This window comes from Temnothorax longispinosus, chromosome 4 (assembly GCF_030848805.1).
Source record: "Temnothorax longispinosus isolate EJ_2023e chromosome 4, Tlon_JGU_v1, whole genome shotgun sequence".
NCBI classification, from domain to species: domain Eukaryota; kingdom Metazoa; phylum Arthropoda; class Insecta; order Hymenoptera; family Formicidae; genus Temnothorax; species Temnothorax longispinosus.
Genome location: NC_092361.1, coordinates 23,186,827 through 23,211,785, shown reverse-complemented (window position 1 = coordinate 23,211,785; position 24,959 = coordinate 23,186,827). Strand labels below are relative to the sequence as shown.

At 38.7% G+C, this 24,959-nt stretch overlaps 1 long non-coding RNA gene across 1 annotated transcript in view; it reads right to left on the bottom strand.

Moving 5' to 3' along the window:
- Positions 1-20,513: 20,513 nt before the first annotated feature.
- Positions 20,514-24,959, bottom strand: part of LOC139811794 (uncharacterized) — a 54,706-nt gene continuing 50,260 nt past the window's right edge. Inside the window, exon 3 of the long non-coding RNA XR_011731743.1 lies at positions 20,514-22,341. This is a non-coding gene — a long non-coding RNA (uncharacterized lncRNA). The remainder of the gene's footprint in view (positions 22,342-24,959) is intronic.

The window sequence follows — 24,959 nt, the reverse complement described above, 5'->3', positions numbered from 1 at the left end:
GAATTTTCGCAAAAACGGGAGAAGGGGAAAAGAGAAAGAAAGAAAGAAAGAGAGGGGGACATTTATAGCCATTTGGGAAAATTGGAGTATCGAACTCAACCCAGACGGAATGATTAATTTATATTTCGTTTGCGGTGTGCCATTCTGCGACAAATTATATGCCGTGGTTTTATATATATTAATACAAAGCGACAATTTATTTCATTATCTTGAGTATTTTATTGAAATTAAATATACATATATATCTGTCTCATAAACTTTAATAATAAATTAACTAAATAATTTGATTGAATAATATTAAATTTAAATATTTTTGATCGCAGACCTTCAATTACATTGTTACCATGAAAAAAATAAATAAATTTGTGCACATGTGTCTTTTGTATTAATTTTATTTCTGCCGAAAACGTGAATGCTAGGTCATGCTGAGATACCTTGGGACAGAACGTGCCTTTTTGAACAAAACAGAGAAAGTTGCGAACACAATTGCCCAACCTTTGACGGCTCTCGTAACTTTACGTAAAGGATACCGAAAAATGTAAAAAGAAACCTGTCTTTATAGATTTTCCTGCTATTCACAGCCCGATTTCTATTATATCCAACAGAATACCCAGTTAAATTATTTTGTCAAAGATATACAAAGTATTCGACAAAAAAAAGAATTTTATTGCTAAATTATATATAAATCGTAGGAATTTGATGAAATATATTTTTATCTTTTTATAAAATGCCTAGTCATTTCATAAAAAATCGGCAGTGTGAAATTGAAAACTGATATGGAGCCGCACAATATGTATTTTGTGAAGTAGAATAATCGCAATAGCGTATTTTCTATATTTTGACACGAGGCTGCTTTCTTGAAATGCCAGCATTTCATAAAGCGATGAATCTGTCTTCATAAAGTGCCTATAATATAAACATCATCAAAATAGTTTCATGGTGTCATGTTTAAGAAGGGCCATAAAGATCTCAGGTATCATCGTGCGCAGTTTACGACTCGAGAATATTTATGACCCCTTTTTTATATTATATAAAAAATGGGAAGTTATCATGCTTCATGAAGTAAGCATTGACAAATTAAGAGCGTCAAATTTTTCAGATTTCACACTGTCGCGTGTACTGCTTATTGTTAGTGTCCTGAGAGTTTTTGTCCCGAGGAATTGGTTAATCAAAAGTCAATACCTTTCAATAAAAAAATATTCGTGTCATATATATTTTTAAAAATCCCATATATGAAGTGTACTTTCAAGGAGGGAGGGATTATCGATCCAGCGTTTGTTTGCGTAACGTGTTTACTTCTCGCCGCGAATATCTTCCCTCCTCGCTACTCAGTCCGCTCGGTCGGGGCACCCTCGTGCCGAGCCGAACTCAGCGGGGATGGATCCGCAGTGGTACGAGGGAGGAAGGAGAGCGGGAGCGGGAGCGGGAGCGGGGAGAGTAGGACGTTGGAAATATCATTTATCACGGCCAGGACTGTCAATCTCCGCCGCATTGATACGATGATAGTCCACCGACGTCACGATGCTTCGCTAGCTGCTCATCCGCCGTGGAATCGTCGACGTTTCTCATCGGCGGCGTGCGTAGGATGTTCCGTCATAACGTTGTAAATTAAAGCGACACACACTTGATCATTGGTATACGCGTGACGTTAACCTATTACACGCACATTAGCATAATTTTAATCGATAATTTATATCGGGGATAAATCTATGAGTTAAATTATACATCTCGAACGAAAAATAAAACCGGATTCGGTATGCAATCAATTATGAATGATACAACAGATCTTGAATTCAAATGACTTATCTGCAATAGCAGTTATTTATTATATTGCTGCGAATATTTGCAAAACATTAAACGTATATCAATTTTTTCATTGCAGCCACGTTAGCTTTTATTGTGTACAAATATATTCTTTTGTCGGTTACCGTTCTTACGGTTTCTGGTCGATGAACAGTAGATTCACATTTTAAAACGGGACGTATATCGGGTGGCGAAAGTTAATGAGACTTTCGCGTGTACCGGAAACCAGTGGATTCTTCTGCTGCTGAGGGAAGACAACTTCCACCCTCTCTTGTAGGCTACGTATCGTGTGTAACGGCCACTCCCAAATTTTGCACGCACATTAAATACTTGATGCATTCAAGAAACTGCCATCTGACCGCCGAAAAATAATTTCACACGATTAAGACACCGATAATAATCTAATTACTTACACTTAATTTTATCGCTAATAATTTCGTAACTTTACAAAAGGCATTATTTCATTGAATATAACAAACGCGCATAAATTTATCAGGTATTGATCCAAATAATATCATATAAGTTCCATTTTATAATTTAATAATAAAATATATAATCTTTATAAAAATAATTAATAAAAAATATTAGAATAGTTATGCGAAAATTGATATATATCAAAATTTCATTTTTATTTTATGCTATTTATAACATTTTGCCCACTGGTTTATATAACGTTTAAAGAATTTTGTGTTAGAAAACTGCAGCGTAAATGAATGCAAAAATAACGCCTAAGGGAACTTGTATATATAAGCGCGTTGGAAAAACCATTACATAAATCATGTGCTTCGACGACCGGATACGGTCGCTAAAGAATAATAGTGATCACTGATCGATATTTTCCCACGAAATCTATTCTCGTTAAATAAAGTCATTTTGGCGTGCGCTCTCGAGATCAACTGAATCTAGATTGCCGTGACTTGATACCCCAAGGTTGACGAAACATTCCATTAAACCTACTTATCTATGCCCGTGTTCGCAATTATCATTACACAGCTCGCTTACCTGCGCGCCAAACGCTTGTTAACGGGGACCGATAAATCCGCGCGAACACCGGACAATCACTCCGGGCGAAAATCCTGCGGGATCGACAAAACGTTTAATTGATCTGAATAAAAACCCGCGCACAGAAAGTCGAGGCTGCACGGCTAGACGATGGCGTTCAATGTACCATTAGGTATAGTTATTGCGATCACCGGGTGGAATGGCGTAGGTTGTACGGGCACACCGACTATACACGGGCTTCGCACACGCGTGCGTAAATACGCATGTAGGTATACGCGGGTAAACCATCGTGGCTTCATTCACGTCAGATGTGAGGCGACCACGTCATTTATCTGCCAGCCAGTCGGCCTAACGATGCATTGCCGGTTTGTTGGCCGAAGTCGTGGCATTACCATACAGATACCGCGAATGTATTCGTACGAAATGCAGATGCAAGTTCTTGAGGGTTGAAATAAGCGGTTTGCGCGAGCGGTACCGGCATTTAGCGAGTTATCATCGCCGAGCTGGCTCATTAACACCCCAATTCACGCATTCGGCTATACGCTACATCGGATATGCATACGCGCTGTCCGATATTTACGCTCGAGATTACGGCCGCTCGAGATTGACACCAGCCGCTTCTGACCATCGACGTTATCCGCCGTTCGTTATCATTACGCTTCTTCGTCGCGGTCATTAGATATAATTATCCGATTATTTTTAGTTGTATGTTGTCGAGAAAAAATAGTTTTGCAAGACAATGAACGGCATTGGTCGGCGAATGCGCGATAATTATAATCGGTTATTGACTGCAAAAAAGCTCATATACTTGTTCCGCGCGATACAACACCATCAATGACACGACATTCGCTAAGACAAATGACGTATATAGACAAAAGTTGCACGATTACAAATCCAGACACGCGTTATTGTCGTATATATCATTATACTGTGTTAAGGCCATACGTACGTAAAGATTCATATACGTATGTGTTGTTATCTTACGCCAGTTCACGATCTCACTTTTATTAAAGTTTTTTAATATTGCAGATGTACATAATTATCTAGTCGGATGAATTTGCTAGATTTACACATTTAACAATGTTCAATTTCTCTGAAATATATCGTTCCGTTTATATAATTAATCAGTAAAGAACGAAAAGAAAATAGGTAAGTTGTCTCAGCTGTTATAAAATATTGTTGCAAATGTGAATTTATCAGAAAATATTTATTAATAACAAAAGTTTGAATAAACAGTATTTAAGATATACAAAGAATGTCTTATTCTTAGTCAACTTTAGAGTGAATTTTTTTCAATTTTATCTTATTAATTAACCGAACACTTAATTCAACCGACGTAGTAAAACCGGTGACAAAAAAGTTACATGATTATCAGTACTTGCATCGTGCATCTGTGCGGTGTCCATGAAGGTAATTAGACAGTTCCCGCCGAAGTCATTTATTATTACTCAGAGACAGCAAAAGAAGGATGCGTGACCCTATGTTGTTATTTTGTGTGTAAAAAAATTAAGAGGATCACCGTAAAAGATATCAAGTTCACTATCATACGAATATTTTCAGCGAAAAAGTCTGTTGTTTATAATTTATTTTAAATGTGTTGTAACTTGTAATAAATATATCTCTGAAAGAGGCCGTATATATTATAGATACAATATTATTCGTTATTTGTAAGTTATTTCATATGTGCAAAAATCGAAAGAGTTATTATGCAGTATGTAAAAATAATTATATATAGCAGACTTAGTGATTGTTAACAAAATGAATCGTTGACTTTTTGTCTGCATCTGAAATAAATATCCCTTAAACAATGAATTTGATGAGCAGTTTCGTATTCGACATTAGTTGTAAAAATTCAAATTTTACTATTATAAAAAATTTATCTCTTTCTCCAGTGAGATTGTAAAGTTCTAGGCTGAAGAAGAATTAGACGTTAACGCTCACGCGAGGAGAGGGTTCATAGGAGAAAAGCAGGGGCAAGGGGTATCTAGCGGAGGGCTCGGTTACGTCCAAATAGAAATTCAATTGATCTTGTCCGGTAGTGTCAGGTAATCCATCTTGTTCCTTCCGCCATGTCTGGAGCCGTGTCTAAGTTGGACTGTGAGGAGGTTTCCGCGTTTCTCTTTCTCGTTCTCCACTTTTCGGTTGCTGCGACGTTCCGTCGGCTATACGGTTCCGTCCGTCGCCGTAGAAAAAAGAGGACAGCTGTCCAGCCGACCGCCAAACTACCCATTAATTACGATCCTGGACACACTCACACTTATCCATTTGTTTGTCTTTCCATCTCGCTCCCTCCGTCGCCCCCCCGCGGTCGCTCAGTTACCACCACCCGTTGTGAATAAAAATCGCTCTGCCAAACTACAAGTCGAGTCCCTTCGTCCCGTGCCCTGCGTACTTCCGCATACTTTTTTTCGGGCCGCGACCAAGCGGCGCGATGAGTGGATTTTTGCGCCGGGCCGGGCCGCGCGGGCATCCTTAGCCACTGTACAATTATTGCGCATCATTGTGCAACGAGGAAATTGGCCCCGGTTTCCATTTAATATTCACGGTGACTAAGTTCGCGATTTGCATTCATCTGCCGATCGTGACGGTGTGCACTTGCGCCCGAAACAAGTGCTCCGTTCGCACAAGATAACAATGATTAACCCTTCAGATCGCCGATTTTATCCTCCTCGCGAGATCGAAACGAGGCAGCGCAACGATTGCAACTACGATAAGCTACCAACTATCGGCGCGAGCTGTTCATGCGCGTGCTTGTACGGGATGGGCTAATTGGTAATACAACTTTATTACTCTCCGTTAAGTAATGACGGTCTGTGTTAAGTATGCCCGGTCCGAAGGGCAGCGTGGAAGGGACGTATCGATACCGGATCGAGATAAAGGCGCGCATGTACCAGAGATAAGCCATTGTAAAGTATAAAGTACGGGGAGTGCATCCTCTAATAAGGCGATAAGGGTCACCTACCAAACGATTTCTGACTGCCTTGAGCGATCTCAAGTCGGTGATCTAGCGCGAATCGATGATCGGGGAACAAACTGGAATCTTTGGGACGCCTACATCCGCTAGTCGGATGTACGCCGCGTTGCGTGCAAATTATTTTAATAATAATAAGATTGAGGAAAAAGATTCGTTCAAAGATTCATATATTAATATTTTACATAGACGTTTAAAGTATATGCATATATATCGATAAGCATTGGACTGGTTTAAATTATATAAACAGTTGATGCCAATGAACCCGTCAAATCGAGGATTTAGATGATTTACCAAATTTAGATGGGCAGGAAAAGATCCGAACGTTCGCAGCTACTTGCGGATAATTAATAACGCCGAGATCAAAAGTGCAGCCATTGAATGTTCGCTCATTCACAAACGATCTCTCCGCCCAGATGAATGCGAACCAGATCGTTACAAGGGTATTCTACGGGCGTGCCACGTATGGGTGTCTTCAGGTCAATACTGGCGGTTTGGTGAATACAATTATTAATGCCGTCATTAAGAGCATTTACCATTTTTTAATACCTACGATCAGGAAGGAATATAATCCATTACTCAACCGTCGGTTGTTAGACGTCCGTTTTTTATGCCTTTTCGGCCCGTTGCCAATAGAGCAGTAATGGAAAGATGCATCCTTTTTTTTATACAGAATATTTCATGAAGTTCATACTAAGCGTGATATCTGAATAACGTTTTTTTTAGCGTTGTTTGCGAATTTTATCAGAATGCTCCTAAAGTTCAACGTAAGCAAAATAAAACGTGTGTGTATAACATTATGTATAAATATGTGCGAAAGTCAATTATAAACAATTAATATTTAGTCTAAAAAAATTATTAATAATTAATATGCATGATTTCCTTTGCAACATAAAAATATGTGTAGGTGTTACATAAAAAAAAAATACGCACGAAAACTTGCAAAACTAGATTGTTCTAGCCTCGAATATATATTTTAATCGCCGTTAAGAGAGGGGAGCCACGAAGAAACAAAATATACGGCAGAGACACGTGTCAACGTAATAAATCGTAGCGATGTCGGACATACGGTTTGCTTTAGACGGCAGATTCGAACATATGATTGTAAACTGCACATGGATAGTGATTATGAAAATATTCATGTGTGTATGTGTGTGTGTGTGTGTGTGTGTGTGTGTGTGTGAGTGTTCCGTTAAATTCTTTTCGTCTAAAATCTTTAAAATCTGGAAATATCAATTTCTTTCTCTTTCCTCCTATAATATTCTTAAAAAATATATTATAAATAAATAGAAGTTTTCGGATTTAGACACAAATAAAAAATAATAAAATTATGTTTATGCACTGAGTAATTAATAAAGTCTCAATTTGTTTGGAATTTACATTGTAAAAATATTATACTCATTAGATTTATTGAAATTTTTTTATAAGTATTAACGAACTGTACTTATATAAATTTGTCCAATGTGGAAAAGACACTTCCTACGTCTGCGAAATTTGTCTTACGTTTATGAAAATCACGTGCAGCGAAACGCAATGACAGGCATTCGTAGTAGCATGAAAATGACTCCTCGATGCGGATCAAGGATGATATCCAAGGCGGAGAGAAGACTTAGAGAGGCATCGTCGGGATTATATGGGGCGCGTCCACGTATACACTCTCCTAAACGTACTCTCTCCAGAATATTTCCATCTCTTCCTGTCTCTTCCGATCTTTGCTTACATCCATTCTCGTTCTCTTCCTTCTGCTATTTCTTTCTCCCCCTGTATGACGAGGCGCGTCGCGCGCAGTTTACATCCACACCTCCAACCGATTATTTGTTGCTTCCGTTCCGAAAGACTATTTTCAACCGACGACATTCGTATTCAGATCTGTTATATGTTAAACGAAACTATCGAAAACGCAATGCTTATCTCGTTCGTAAAAAGTATTTATTATTATATCATTCTCAGAATAATAAATCGTATTATTTTTTAAAAAAAGATATACATTTACATTTTACTTAGCTTTTATATTTATCGCAGGATCTCCTTCATTCATCTTCTTTGTTTCAAGTATCTTGAACAGATATGCGTAATTAACCCTTTGAGAGAGATTGCGAATATATATCTACTATCATTGGAGCGCACGCTACGGATAATAGCTATATACTAGGAGAGGAGGGTTCGTGCACCTCCTATCTTCAAATTTTCGTAGTTGAAAACTACGTAGGTCTGCGTTCAAAAGATTTAATAAGAGTGTACGTTTAACGCTCTTTTTTTCTGAATCTAATAAAAATACATTCTCTGTTATCTGAATGTTTCTGTATTTCATCCCAAGAATAATTTTACGACACACGCGTTGCTGAGATAAAAAAAATCGCGACGTGAAAAAGCGGCTCGGATGTTCCAGGTAGGCGGTCGTAGTTCCTCCAGCGACACTGCGGACTCTTCCTCTGTACAGTTTTTCTAAAGCCGTAACGCGGCTTACAACTAGGGAGTTATGGCGCCGGCTGGTGGTACGCGAACAAGATTTGAGCTCGAGAGGGAGTTATCAGGCGACTTAATCGAACGATTAATGGTACGGCACGTGTAAAAGTCCCACAGAGACGAAGAAGCGCGCGAGAGAGGAAAGGATGGGGACCGGGGGTAAGAATCAGACAGTGATTCGGATCGGCCATGAAATCGCTTGTTAGACGCTGGACCTTAACGTGGCTCTCCCGTACATTTGTACAAAACAACCGAGCGCTGAGTGATTAACTAATTATTATGTAGCCCAACGAGATCAATCGTCATAATCACAACTCGTCCGGCCACAAAATACGCTTGTACTTTTCGTAAAATAATATTAAGAACGATATAAAGAAACATTCAATATATATTTTTATCGATTTTATTAAAATGGATATCGCAGTCAAAATACAATCAGCACGTATGCAGATATAGATTTAATATAAAATTATGCGAAGTTTGAAACTGTTCAAATTTAAAATATTATGTAGTTTTGAAGTAAATATCTTTCAATCAATTTGTTTATTAGTTTAAGATAACTGAAAGTAAACTGTCTAAACTTTTGTTAAAAATCAAATTAAAAACTATACTCATGATTTCTATTGAATTATTTGTAATTAGCAAGGAGCTGTTTTTGATACATAATTTACAGCTAACTTTTGAAGCCTGTTTACAAAATACGGTCTAATCCTCCCCCCCCTCTCTCTCTCTCTCTCTCTCTCTCTCTCTCTGTCTTTCTTCGGATTGGAGAAATATCAACGGTGATGGAACGATTCGAGATGCGTTAAATATTAAGCCGACCGCAAGGCACACCCGAGTTGGTTCATAATGAGGGCGTTTTCTGTATCTTGGAGATAAAACCTATGCATCTCCACTACTGATCAGGACCGCTCATTAGCAGTAGATTAATATGATCCGGTCGACGGAACGACCAAACAAATACACGGTAGCCATGTTAACGACAACGTCCCCATTCGTTTGGCTGCTCCAAGCGTTCGGATTTCAATACGTATGCACAGAGTGTAATCTGACGCAAACCAGAGAAGTTCCAATATATAATAATTGTGATATAAAATTACCAGGCTAAGTATTTAAGACCGAATTAATAACGATTAGAGTAATTAATTACGAGAATGTCAACGAACTGAAAGGTATAAAGAAGAGATGAAAAAATATGAGATGACCGTAAATATTCCCGAATTAATTACTTGAGATAAATCAAATACCGTAAATCGTACTCGGCAGTTACGTATTTTCTATCGCCATCTTAATCTTTTAACTACGACAGCGACATTACTCAACTGGATCTCGGCAAAACCACCTAAATATGTGAGACGCATTTTTTTACATTTTGTCGCGAGAGATGATCTTTCTGCAATAATATTGCAGCTCGTAGATTGAAAGTTACGAGGGAGTAAGTAAAGAAAACCGTAGCCTTACATGGAACTTCGCGCGAAATCAAGATCTCGGTTAAGGTGGGGACACGAGGGTAATGGCGTGTGCATTATTCTGATAAATCGCTCCGACTGGCGTCAATCCTGACTTCGAGCTGACTAGAAATCTTGCCCGGCAAAATCTATACCTACCTACACAGGATGCTTGAAGTCAAATCGCGGCATCATCGAACGGGAATGCCAGACGAAAAATATGTCGTGCGATTGACACCGTATGTTTTATCTTTAAATGAAATTACATTAAAAAATATCTATGTGTATTATCTTTTTTTTGGCTACAGATGGGAACACATACATATGCATTTATGTAATCAAATTAAATTTATATAAGAGATGCGGCAGAATACTGTGGCAATATTATAATAAATAGCAGTTTGTGTAAATTGAATATTTTTGGAAAATAATTAAAAATTCCGCATAATATTATATAATAATTTAATTTTATATCGTAAAATATGAAACGTAATGCTAATATTATTTATAATTACTATAATATATATTCTATAATAAATTGATAATAATATAATTTATATAGTAGAATTTGTTTTATTTTCAATGTTATCTCTCATATACATATGTATATACTTAAGCAGAATTAATCAAATGTTTGTTATTATTATTATTTAGACCATGAAACATATTTACAGCTTATTGATTAATGAACGATGATTAATTTTAACGACGTAACTATTACGTTTGACTTATACTCCAGTTGTAAGCCACAGATTTATCGCAGTATTATCGATTGCCGCATTGACACTAATTAGCAATTAACAGATACTAACCATAAAATTAATATTTATGTAATAAGAAGAAGCTTACAAATTAAAATATGTCAAATAATTAAATATATTAAATATGATTTAAATATTATACAAAAGTTTAAACAATTTTTTTTTCTCTTGATTTAATTTCTTCGTTCTGTCAGCATTAGATACAAGGATGTTAGAAGATTAGAGATACAATGAATTGTAAATTTCGCATATTTCATAAATTTAATATCATTCGACAGAATATATTTGAGAAGGTATCGATAAGCAAGTGACACGAATCTGCACCGTACCTGGAGACCTGAAAAGGGCCTTCTACCCTGACTGCCAAGATTTATCGTTTAAACGTGCACTTATGGGTTCAAGAGAGGGTATTGCGTCACATACGCGAGGCTATAAATCATCAAAATATGAGTCGATGATAGAACGCAAAGGAATAACGTTTAGTACCTGAATTAACGTCATCTAAGGCATTTATGCGAATAAATGATTGGACACGGTATCCATCTAAAACGACAAGTAAGACAAGTTCATCAATATTGCAACAAGGCCGAGAAATTCGAGCCTCGGAAAAAACACCCGATGTTTTATATATTTATAACGGACACGACGCGCGACGTAGTAAACGCTGACGCTCGTGGATCTTGGAAGATAAAATTTAAGGATGCACGATCGCACATGCGAAGGCGCAAAAAGATGCGGGCAAGTCAAGGAAAATCAAGTTCATCCCCGCGCACATGCTGCTACACTTGGCGAGATCTTCGCCCGAATGGAATTATAGCACGTGCTTTGAAACGTTGAACCCTCTCTCCGTTTATCTTCCAACTGTGGTAAAAAGAACATCTTCTGATACTCGCCCGTCATTCATACGTACCGAGAATTAATGGCTTGTGCAGCATGGAATTCCGTTATTTACGTTCCAACATTGAATATTAATTTAATTAGTTGCGAATGAAAAGACTGGTTTCTTTTTTTTCCTTTATCCTTATCGCATATTATTTAAATAATTTATTTCAAATAATTAACATATCCATCATGCTTGATTTTATTTGAATTAAATGTTGTGTCTCAGAATAATGCAACTAACAGTCAATATATGATCGACTAATTTGTTTAATTAACGAACTAACTATAAAAATAAATATTCGTATATGCATCTTTTTACAAGATGTTAAAGAATATTTTCCAAGTTACTGCAAAATGGAACATCTGCCGCTTGTAAACATATATAATTATTAGTTATTAAGATTTACCATGGAAACTTAATTCATAGCAATCATCATCGCTACTATCATCGTCCATTCCCGCGTTGACCCCAGGCATAACAAACGAACGAACCAACGAACGATTCGCAACGACGACGATATTATCTATTATATTTAATGCGAACCTCTTTAGCCTCCGCTAATTGATAGCTGGGCATTAGCGTAATTGTAATGAGTCAAAATTACGGCAATCATGCGGTCTAGCGCCTTGAGGGAGAAGTTAAAGTCTTTAGCTTTCGGTTGATCTTCAAAGAAATTTGCCGTCGTATTCTTCCGTTAGTCTGAAAGATTGACTATCTGAACATTTAATGCGTGAGAAAATAATATTTCCCTGTCGTATTAAAAAAACAAAATAGAATATCGACAAAGATTTTATAATTGGCATATACATTTACTGAAATATTCTTCAAAGCGTATATTTTCTCCGCAAAAAATTACTTTACATCACAAGATAACATCGAGGAATACCTAATAATAGAATCACACACACACACACACACACACACATCGAAAAAAGTCTTATTAACATAGAAATAATCTTCAGATAAATTAAATGTTAATCTTCATAGTACACAAATAAAATTCGAAATAAATTAGTTACGTAGCAACTATTTATCAAACGAAAACGTTAGAATTTTAGCGTTGATTATGATATACTGAAGACTATAAATACTGAGATAATGATCTTATATAAAAGGTATGACTTATACAAAAGTAAGTTATAGGATCTTCTTTATCAGATTGTTATTACCCTAAATATATTTGATATCATTGCGATATTGTGATGTCTTAATATCGCGCAAAATAAGCGACTATATAAAACGATGACTGTAAACATTTAGATAAGAAGATGTAAGAGCAAGTTAGATCGAAAGAAGCACTTCTGTCTGACAGTCATAGGGGGACAGAGAGGGTGTAATGTGGTGCATGTTTATTTAGATGAGGAGCCACACGAGGTTTAGCCCCTCGTCTTTGCGCCCGCGCCGCGTCGGTAATTCATCCGGCGGCGCACGTCCAATTGAGACACGCAGGACAGGCCAGGCCAGGCCAGAACAGGCCAGAAGAGGAAGATCCGTTAGGAGGACGTAGCTTAGAGGGTTGAAAACGACGATGGCCTAATCGATGGCCATCTGTTGGGCATGGCGTGAAACTGCTATCAAACGTTTCAGCGTGTCCCGTGGCTGGTAAAACGCTGTCACGGATTGTGTATCGGTGGGTGGTTAATGAGAGCCGTAGGATTACATGTGCAATGCGCTTGATAACGATCGATATGCGACGCCTTTGTATGCGCGTATTTAACGGATTGTTCGTTAACAACCCAACATATTAGATTGAACGCACGTTAAGAGCGATCATTAATCACTTTTGGCCATGAAATGCACGTTTGAACAAATTACATTACACATGACTTTCACTGTATCGTAAAGAAGAAATACGAGAGAGACAGAACGTGTAACGTAAGGGATGCTTTAATCTTCATAGAGTAGATCGCGCAGAATTGTGTTATATAGGAAATCTCATTGTCTTATTGTCGAGGGAATCGGGAGAATATCGAATTTCGTTCAGTATAATGGCGATATAGTTGACATCCATTTAATTAATATTTGTTAGAAAGCCGCGAAAGAGCGAATTTATTATAATGCCTGACGCTAGAACGTAGCTGCCCGATCTTTCATCCCATAAGCACGCTCTGATTATTTATGAACGTGCAAACGCACGCGGCACAATCGATTTCACGGAGGCAAATTAGCCGGGGCCGGTCGGCAGACACGGACGTTAAAATAATAACGCTCATCGCTTTAATGGTCAATAATAATTAGGGAAATTCTTGCCGACGGAAATTGGTTCTCGTTGCGAGTAAGCTTCTCCCGTTGCCGATCCCGCTTTATTTCATCGAATTATGCGGCTTAACGCCGCTCGATGATGGCCGAAATTCTTGGATGTGAAACTTTGGAATTAAGGAAGAAACTCTGCGCCGATAGTTTTATGTATAATGTTCCTTGTAACGATCCAAGTTCTTAAATATCCTCCGAAAGACTCGGACGAACACCTTGGTAACGAAATATTTAACGGGAATTTAGATGTTATTCGATTGTTTTGCGTTATCGATTATAATTAAGATCTACATATTAAACAAAAAAGAATTACTTGATAGCAATACTTTACAATTACAACTATCTTGTAGATATCACACTGAAGCGAGTTTATTTTACTTTAATTTATATTTGTGCGAGATTCAAATTGCTATCGTATCTTCTTCAGATTCGATAGTTAAGATTCTGGAAGAGGATTAGCGAACGATTAGATATACAGCGAGGAACCAATAACCGTGAACTATTGCAAGAAATGAGAGCACCTTTCTTGTCCGATTCTCCCATTATTGCGAACCGGGAAAGTTCGCTTGGTCTTTGAGGTTTAGAAAGTTAGGACATTACAGCCAAGATTAAGGCGAGAAAATTTGCGGGGAAGCGGCGGCGCGGTAAACTCATGGTTTCAGGAGCGGAAGAAAGGGCGTTTTAATGGGCCACGATTAGCAAAGTGAGGCGCCAGGGAGCCGTAGACAGCAGAATCTCGAGAAACCACTTTTCACATATCCTTCGCGGTTCTGTTTCTTGATCGAGCGACGTTACCAATACTCTTGGGAGTACAAAGTTTCCCCGTAGATTCTTAGAATCTCTAATGTGCCAGCTTCCACTCTTGCTACATTAATGATCAATACTCCTTCTACTATGCGGAACATGTCAGCCGAATGCGTAATTTTCTTGGAAATTCTACATCACTGTACATATCTTCCACCAAGTGTTCGCATCGTAACGTAATGTTGCAAAGTAACGTTACAAGTGAATATTTCTAATTGCACAAATTTCTTCATATAAAATGTTTGTAATCACACGTCATTACACAGGCAATTTTTATTTAGTAAAAATGTATAAATTTACGATGACTATTTTAAAATAGAAAATGTTTTAATCTCTTTATTTATCTTAGCCAAATCTTTATCAAATATATATTATCAGAATCAGAATGTAAAAGCATATTAGCGCATTAATTTTCAACGAATCAATGTAAAATATTCAAGGTCGATTCAATTACAACTTTGATCACAGCTTGTCAAATCGTGCGACTTCTCTTCGTGGAGTCGGATCAAATCCAAACGTGCGGTATCGCCGCGCCCGCTTGGGCCCGGTTAAAATTGCGCGGATTCACGATCGGTGATTACAAGTGGGACGAGAGAGCGCTCAGTTCAGTTCGCGCGGGCTGATACCATGCATTTGCATTCTCGCGGCTGATGCGGATCCTCGTACGTATTATTTCGCAGGACTGAGGGAAATGTGTAATTCAAATGAGTTACGAGCGGTATCGCACTCCTGGGAAGTAGGTGCTAAGCGGTCGGATATGTTGATAGAGCGCCAGTGATACGTCGGACCGGAGGTGGAATCGCGATGGGGTTGAAACACGGACCCGAACAAGTCGGAGTGCGACGGAGAAAGAGGGCACGGCGGAATTGGGTACGGCGGAGCGAGAGGGCGAGGTGCAAAAGGGAGCTCTGTTTGTAATAGTCCGCGATGGTGCGAGGCGATGAGATGTGATCGCTCGGCGATGAGCTGTGGGCGACCTGATGGTCCCGCAGCGGTACCATGCCCGCCTGAACTGTCTGTCCCGACACTATACCGGATCCAGTTACCGCCTATGCTTATTCCGCGTTAACCTCCGCGGATATTCGTCGCGTTCCAAGTGTTAAATTTCGCCAATTTTAATAATGACGAATAAAGCGAAAGATCGACGGAATAATATTATCGCGGTGAGAAATTTTCTCGTCGTCCTGTGGGTTACGGCAATTTAATTTGATTAAGCTCCATTGTTTTATCGGATATGTATCGCGGTAATGGAGTTATTATTATACATCAGCATTGTCCTCGGATGTAAAATAATTAATATTCTTCAGATATTAAAAACTCTGCTGTTCTGATCTGCGTTTACAAGCGGCAGATCCTTATGGTCGTGATGGACGGTACCCTCAGCCGGTGCGGTAAAAGAACGGGCGATGCAAAGTGATAACATAATCAGGTGATAATGTGGCAGTCATATCTCAACGCGAGAAATCCAGCGCGTGGTACGAAAGAGAGAGGGAGAGAGAAGGAGAAAGAGGTATATAGCGTGGCGTTAGGAGAAATAGCGGTGTAGGAGGAAGAAAGCGAGAAGTACCACGAGGGTCTCTCATTGGCTAGTTTACTTGGCATCTAGAGACCCTCTAGAAACTCAGACAACGGTAGGGAGTAAGCAACGAATGACAACACCATTCAAGGAGAGTGACTGTAGCGAACAGCCATCGTTATCTCTTAAATAAGGGGGATGCCAGGGAGATCCGACGGTGATAACACTTGTTGAGATGCACTCTCATTATTCTACTAGATAATCATCGCCGCCAAATTAATTGAATTTTAAGCGGGAGAATATAGCTTCGGCTACGAAGGTATTCTCGAGTCGTATCCGCGTTTCAATCCGCGGCAATATTACGCCCATGACGCGTTTTTCCAAATCGATCAGAATTGTATCTCAAAAATCCCGTTTCAAAAATCGAAGGTATTCCATACAAGAAGATATAATAAACGTTAATACAAGCTCATATCAAATCGACATCTTTAACGTGAAAAATGATTACACGTTGCACTAGGCTAGAAACAAGCGTTCGTATTATATATACCGCGGTAACCTTAAGCTTCCTCTCGGAGATGAGGTATCGCGAGAATATGTAAGAACTCGTAACTTACACGTGCCTTTGAAATCTGGCGTCTCGGCGAGATGCATTGGCTTGTCTCGTAACATGTCGCGCGACGCTGGAATAATGCGGGAATCATTCGTTCATGACCAATCGCGAGCGTAATGATGTTATGACGTGACGTGGGTGAGAGTTACTGTAGCCGGTGCCGGAGCCGGCAACAGGAGCAACGCTCCGCAAGATGGGAATGCATCAAGTCCGAGTTAGGGCCCGACCAAGCGCTGAGCCGCGCGCGCGAGCGAGCGGTGCGCTGCAGTCCTCCTTCTTCTTCTCCGACTTATTATTTGTAGCCACAGTGCGGTGGTTGCCGGCGCGCACCAGCATCCATTTAATCTCTCTCAGTGAGGAGCGTTTCTTTGATCAGCGCGCGACCGCATCTGCCTGGTAATATCTCAAGCCGGTCCTGCAACCGGCGTCCCGGGCGCGAGCTCCCCGTCTTGCCTGCACCGAGGCATTTGTTGCTGTCAACCAGCACCTCGGATAGTCTCTGTAGTCGTTGACTGCGTGCCCCGTTGCCTTCCCTTCCTCTTCCACCTTCTCCTCTCATCCTTATTTTCCTTCGGCTGCCCTCCGTTCCGACCGTGCCGAAGAAGTCGCGTGCGTAATGCAAACGCGACTTCGCGAGAAAGCTTCATCCTTTTTACTTTTTCTCACCCTCTTCTGTTTCTTCGAACATCCAGTATATGATTCTTTTTATATATAAAACGCTTCAACAAAAATTCAAGTGAAATAAAACAGTAAAATTTTATTTTTATTATATCAAAGTTTAATTATTGATAAATATTATATTGGTAAATATAATTTTGTATTAGTATATATATAATCAAAATTATGTAAAAAAAGGTTATATAAAGGAAGATTTATGAGAAAATTTTTTAATTAAACGCCTCTTTTTCACACTTCCTTTATGAAAAGATTGTGTTTTGGGGGGGGGGGGAGAATGGAGGACGTGGCAAGGAAAATCTGTGTTTTGTAATAACCCGGAAGTAATCAATCCAAGCAATAATTTTTAGTGCCTGATTCCGCGATATGGTATATAAACCCTGAACGCTCCTGCAGTTCCGCGAATCAATTAAGGCATAGAAATTCCTAGCATAATTACTTGCGCACCTAGAAATAATTTCCTGCTTGTATAATTCGTTAAGAGTGCATAATTATTAACTGATTACAGGCACATTAATTATGGACAATTAAGTAAATTTTAAAGGTAACAGTATGTGACGGATGCATCACAAAAAGGTACATTGAAAGGCGCAAGTATGGTTGGGAATGATTAACTCGATGCTACTACATTATAATACAGGTAGTCTTACGCTAAATACATTTTTACACAGAAAGATATAAATAGTTACTCAACATATTCTAACAGTTCATTTCAAATAATCTACTTGAATCTATCTCATTTTTAGACTAAAAGTATTGACCACAAAGGATTTTTTCTTAATAATTTCATTACTAGAAATTATTTTCATATAATAGGATTAAGTTGAGTGTGTGTTTACGTGTGCATGTGTGTCACTTACCGTAAAAATATTTATCTCCAATTTCTGATTGGAAAATATCTGTTAGTGGGAGCCAGGGAAGAAAACGGGAAACAAAATGTAATATCATGTTAGAGCGACTTGTTGGAAGAATATGTTGCGTAGCTTATACGAGCGAAAATACAAATATATATATATGGTAGTAATATGTAACGCACTTTGGAGTAATGTTACGTCAAACCCAGCGCCACCGAAAATATGAGCCGGCTGCCGAGCGCTTCGCTAATGCCCGGCCATTTATTATGCTTACATTATTTCGAGATTATTAGTCTTCTCCACCTCTTCCCAAAAACTTTGTGTAATGTTTTGACTCGCGCATGGCCCCGCTAATGTCGTTGCAAATAAGCGCCATACAAACACGCGATTTTATGATTCTATTTGGATTTTTGCGGCGGTAAGATTGACCATACGGTATGTTTTGATATATGTTATAATTTTTTTAGATTATTCGGTGGAGATTCTATTTATCACATACTTAAACTTATCTTTCTTCATCACACACGCATAAATTAAAACATTTTATATTTAAAAATAAATCGTGCGCACAAGTTGTGAAATGGATATTCTATAATGCCAGTATAAAATAATTGTGGTGCTTGCGGCGAACAGACAATATCTCGTGCTTTCTAAAGCTCAATGGCTCACAATTTATTTCGGAACATTTGCAACAAAGCCCAGGGAACCATAAATGTTTAAATGCTGATAACAAACAATAATCGAAACCGATAAGACCTCTCGTTGGCTAGGGTCGGACGGTCGGACCAGGGGTCGAAGAGAATTTCGAGTGAAGTGGGGTGGCGAACGCCATAAGAAAGCTGGGAGCTTTCAATGCGGGAAGGATAAGAAATTACAGTGGAACGGCAAAGTCGATTTAGCGAACCACCCTTTAAAAAGGGGGATTTAAAAATATCGGCTTTCTTTTCTCCCATTGTTCCATCTTTTATTTGTTAACTTGTGACGAATCAAAATTGTCGCGATGTCGGGTAACAGAATGTAATCTATAGTCAGGGGACATTTTTTTTACTTTCAGTAGGTATTTGAAAGTGCCCTATTTCTTACAGAGCAAATATAGATTTCACGGTATATTACCCACGTCGTTTTGATTGGATACTACTTCGACTCGCCCCATGGATTTGGGTGACTGTATTCATCTTGGGGGTCACCCATGAAGATGCCTGCTACTGAAATATCTTTTCTAGTAAGAGAGGTTGTAACTGACGGTGTGAGAGAGAGAGAGAGAGAGAGAGAGAGAGAGAGAGAGAGAGATAGATTTATAACCGCTTTCATTGACAATCAGTTTTCAGTAATAATATTGCACAGTTTTGTTTTTTTTACAATTAAATGTTAATGTGATCAAAAGCAAATTCCAATTACTTCTCGCGAATTTTGCACATAAATATCTTGGATTTCTTCCAATGAAGGAAAGAGAAATGTAAAACAGATGGATGGACGAAATTAAAATAGCTGCTTCAAATATAAATTCATTGCTCCTATGCGACACCTATGCGAAATAGGTATGCCATGCATATAAAATTTCGTAAAATTTCTTTGCCACTGTAGTAAGATCCAATCAAAATGTATTGAAAAGTTTTTTGTTTCAAAAATAAGTTTGTAACCCTCCTTGTGCGGTAGATCGAAATGTCCGAGAGCCGCCCGCGGGTGGGAAACACACGAGGAAATCCACGTACCCAGGTAACCGTATGTGAAACGTGAATTAGACAGCTGTCAAAGTCCTCTGTAGGAGAAGATGGAGTACTCATATATGTGGTGCGCGAAAGGGCATCAGAGAGCTTACGGAAGAGAGGAAAGAGGGGTTTGGCAGCCGAGCGAATGGATTTGGATATAGAATGGAGGCAAGGTAATAGTAGGAGAGACGGACGAGGACGGCAAGATCGGTAGAGAGAAACGGAGGGCCGATGGAAAAGGGGACAAAAGGGTATAGAGGGGGTGAGCACTGATAAATACCTCGCCATTTCTCTTTGTGCTCCCCGGCGAGAGCACAAACACAGGCGGCTCCCTCCGTTTCAACCCGAGAGTAGCTACCTAAACCTTACTCTCTTCTTATTCCACGTCTCTGTTCCTTATCCCTCCTCATCTCTCTTGTACTCGACTATACGCTTCCCTTTCTTTCTATCATCGATTTTCTACGTTGCTCCTTAAATATTTCACGATCGACCTTACCGGTTATTAAAGTGATAACTAGCTCAATGTACAGGTGCTAGAAAATTGATGAAATCGATGAAACACTTTTACATTATTATATTTTATTATATATCTAATAATAAAAAATTATTTTTTTTTTTAAGAAACATTACAATAATATTTTCGCTGATTGTAAGTATTAATACATATAGTGTAACGATTGTGAAATACACGATTGTGCATAACCATATGTAACTTCTACAGAGACGTTTAACGTTATTTGATTTTATTTCCGATTATACAGTAAAAGTAAACAAAATTAATTTTTTTCGAAAACCATCCTTTTTATCTACGTGTATTCGAACGGTGCGGCCGATAAAATAATCTAATTTCAAAAATTAGAGTCGATCTAATTTCTTAACCAAAGTGAATCGCTTGTTGCCGAAAGGTGAGAGATAAAACGATCGAGCAATTAAGGCAGCTCTTTTTTTGGAAGATTTTCTCCTCATCGTGGACTCGCACGAATGGCGGCCAATGCCCGATTTCTCTTCCAGGATTGGTTTTAAAATTAATGCTGTTTCTCCGTTTCGGCTCCTAATGGCTTCTGGGAGGAGCCCTGCGCGAACCAATCGCCTCCTGCAGTCAAACTGCCTTGAAGTGAAAGCACGACACCCACGAAACGATGTCGGTCGTGTGTAAGATTAGGCCCCGTTCGATCTTTCGCGGCCTTCCTTCTTTTCTTTCACTTTTTTATTCATTCGATCATTGAATTATCTTCATTACAGAGATGATTCTCTTAAGAAGAATCCTGTTTAATTAAGAATCCGTATTCATGCTCGTTAATACGCTACAATTAAACTTGTGAAGCAAAAATGCCATTTATTAGAATTTACTTATCCAAGATTGTAAATAATTTTTTATGAGCAGCATTTCGAATCAGTTTTCGTCGAACATACCTTATATAGACGTTAACGTATAACGTCCAATCAAAATGTATTTTTACTTAATATATTAATCTCACGGACAGAGCGACAGTCAAACTCATTACCGCGAAGTCGAGAAAGTGCGCTTGCACGCATATTTTTAATCATTTCTCGAATCCGCACGGAATAACTGTTCCTCTTCATCCAGCAATGAATACTCTCCTCTCGCGCGCGCGCTCGGTCATTTCATTCCACGCGAATATCGATATCGCGCCGATTACTCATCTGCCATGCAACTTTGTATCCACCGCGGAGTCCCGTTACTGCGCACGTTGTTACAACCGATCTCACGACAAGAACCTTACCGTCCTGACAAAGGCCGCATCGCGGACGTACCTGGCGTTTAGTACGTACATAGAATCGTGGGCGTGCAGGATGTTGCGTAGGCCACCGAGGATTAAGCAGATTAAGACGTCAGGCGCCCGCGGCGCTTGATTAATGCGCGGCATTCACAGGAACGAAAAGATTCCTCGCTCTTTGTACGTTGTTGCGGTGGAAGGTGATGCACCGGAAATTGCGCTCGCCTTTTCTACCGTAGCGATGGCAAGTGCTTAGGAATCGTCACCATGACTCGCGTATCGGCATTCCGTTTGCCGTGACACATTTTAATACATTTACATTTTTTAATCCGTTAACTTTTTTAATTCAGGCAAAGATAAATTTGTGGATGTAATATATCCGCAAGCATTACTGTAGTTTAAGGATTAATTATCGCTAAATAAATCAAATTTTTACGTTCATGAGATTAGACATCAGTGCCGGTAGTAACGAATAGTCCTTAATTGGACAGGATGTTAATGCAATAATAGTAATAACAATAAGACATGAAAGACATAATGAGACCGCATAAATAATAAGAGCGTAAACTGTGAGAAGCTATAATCGATGTAAGATTTTCTTCCTCGATAAAGAAATTTCAGCCTTCAACGAGCGTTCCAGTTTTATATACTTGACAACTCACTTACTTTACTGCTTGTATATAATTATTGCGCGAGCAGTAAAAGAAAAGAACAAAGTTGTGGGATTATTACCTGCTTATAGTTAGTTGCTGTAATGAGGCAATCACCTTCTTTCACCGAGACGAAATCACCTGTCAGCTAGTCGTCGACGGCAGCTGCGCCAGGTTGATCCACAGACTGCTGTCTGCGAAATAAGAAGAGCGTTATAATGACGATCTAAATAGTATACTAAGATTCTAATGGACAATTAATGCGTCTTTAAACAAACACAGCTATCGCCATTTGCCATAAATCTATAAATTAGATTTTAAACAAATAAATCATAAAATAAAATTAATATATAATTTAAGATAATTTAATAATAAAAATTGTTTGCTTTTTCTAAATATAACGTTGTAAAAGATTTCTAAAAAATAGAAAAAAATTGCTTGCTGACTGACTTTCGTCAGATTGTGAATCATCTAGATAAAATTTGACGAGTTTTGTATCTTTTCGAGAATTCGTCAACCTCGAGTGAGTAATTTTAAAAGAGTGAATACAATTGATCCCTATCTTTGTCTCCTGATTGACCGAAGGCCCACCTGAAAATTGAAATGTCTTGAAAATGGATCACTCGTTGTCAGTTTGGAAGTGGACTATTAATAGCTACAAGCGTTTCGACCTTCGGGAAAAGGACGAGCCTTATATGATGAATAGCGTTCAAGAAATGACAAGTCCACGTAAACGTAATAATATCCTTTACGTGAAAAAATATACACTTTTATTGGCCATTTAATTTTATAATTTATCTCCATAATTGCCATAATACATTAAAGATATTTTTATAGATAATACGAAATTAAATATCAGTCGCTGATAAAAATTATTCCAAAAAAATACTGTAAAATAAAATATTTAATTAATAATTATATATCTTTTGCTTAAAAATATATTTTACATTGTCTGAAAAATATCCTAAAGATTCTAAAGTAAGCTTCGTATCGCAGAACATTTTTTTTCTCGATAAGCATATAGACTTATTAAAACGTGATTTCTGTGCAGATTCATCGCCTGAGATGTCCGAAGAACATTCAATTGAAACGTCCAGAAGCGAGGGATGGATAGGTGTCACTCACACGAGGTAGGTCCAACCGAGCCTAAAGTTGCCATTTTGAATTCCTCCGTGGTCAATCCCGGGGCCGAGTTTGAGGAATCGTAGGCGGAGATGAAGGCTTCACGCGGCGCGGTGGAACGAGAACGAGAGATCGGAGCTCCTCGCTAGTAGGATGGATGCCGTCGTACGTTGGTACAGGCGCAGAGGAACCGTGTAGTACGCCGACCTGTACCCCGTACATGGATACACCCTATTCTGACTGGTGGATAAACGCGGTAAGAGAGAGGCGCGGCCCACGGTATCATTTATCATTGCGGGAGCTCATTAAGACCGAATCTGCCGCACGCTGATCGTTTGGGATTACACTTTCCTTCTCGTATCCCTTCGGCATTTAACCCCCTACGCAACCTTGTCCAGCTTTTTCCTTCTTTCTTTCCCATTCGCGCGCTGTTTTCTTCTTCGCAAATAGCTTTTGTCTTTCTATTTTATCGAAAGAAAACGTAGCATCCATGCATTGAAATCTCACTATAGATACAGTATCATAGGAGGAATATTTTTTTTTCTAAGTCCTGTCATGGATTTAATATTCTACTATGCACAAGAAGTGTACATAAAATATACAAATAAGAATAGATTATAACACGAAATTAGATGCAAAGTTTGCTTTATCTGTATATTTATTTTATATATTTAAGCATTTAATATTCGTGTTTCATTCATGTATGTAGCGATGTTTTTTTTTTTATTTTACCTTTACGTTCTGAAATTAATAATTTCTTTCAATATGGAGCAATCATAGGAATCTCTAAGTCTGGCAACTTTTACCAGACGCCATTTACGCGCTCATCGTTCTTCATGCTGGACTTACATGCTGACCTCACTCGGTTTTTCCAAAGGCCTCCGGCGAAATCCGACGGATGGTGCATTAGCTCGCTCGGACCAGCCTAATGACGCTACCACATCCCCATAGGGAACCTTCGTTCGCTCGTGATTTCTTCCTCTCTTCTTTCTGTTACACCAGTTCGGCCACGAGCGATCCATCACCAGATGAAAAAAGTCTCTTTATATCGTGCTAGTAGAGATGCCGCTTGCTTCTTTCTACATTGTCATCTATTACCGGTACTTTCTTCAACTTCTTTCTCGTATTCGAAACTTTACAACGCGCGTTTTAAAGCAAAATATCGCCTATAATTTGTACATATCCTAAGTATAATCTATAATCTAATGGTAATGCAATTTCTTATCTAAAAATTGTATAGGAATAATCAAGATATTTTATGAAGATCGTTTTTTATATATAATTTTATTAATAATAATTATTATATATTAATATACATAAAATACGAAATTAATTGAACACAACAAAAAAAGCTGCGTTTGAAAAATCGAAAAATCGGAAATAAGATACGGGCAATAGCAGAACATTTCTCGTGTATAAAGCAAGCACACATGAAGTTATCAACATGTCTGAAGTTTCATTCGGACTTCCCTCGGTTAAGTTGTATCCCGGGCCACTCTATCGTTTTCTGGTTTTTGCAACGATACTCTCCTTACCGTGCCGGATAGCAGGCACTCGAAGTCCGTCCCTACTAGTGAGAAATGCCGCTAGTTTTATTTTGCCAGTTCCCTACGTTAGCGATTTTTCCATCACCGCGGCGAGATATTTCACCGACAATCTAAGAGTCGCAAATGGAGTCCACAATGAGGCA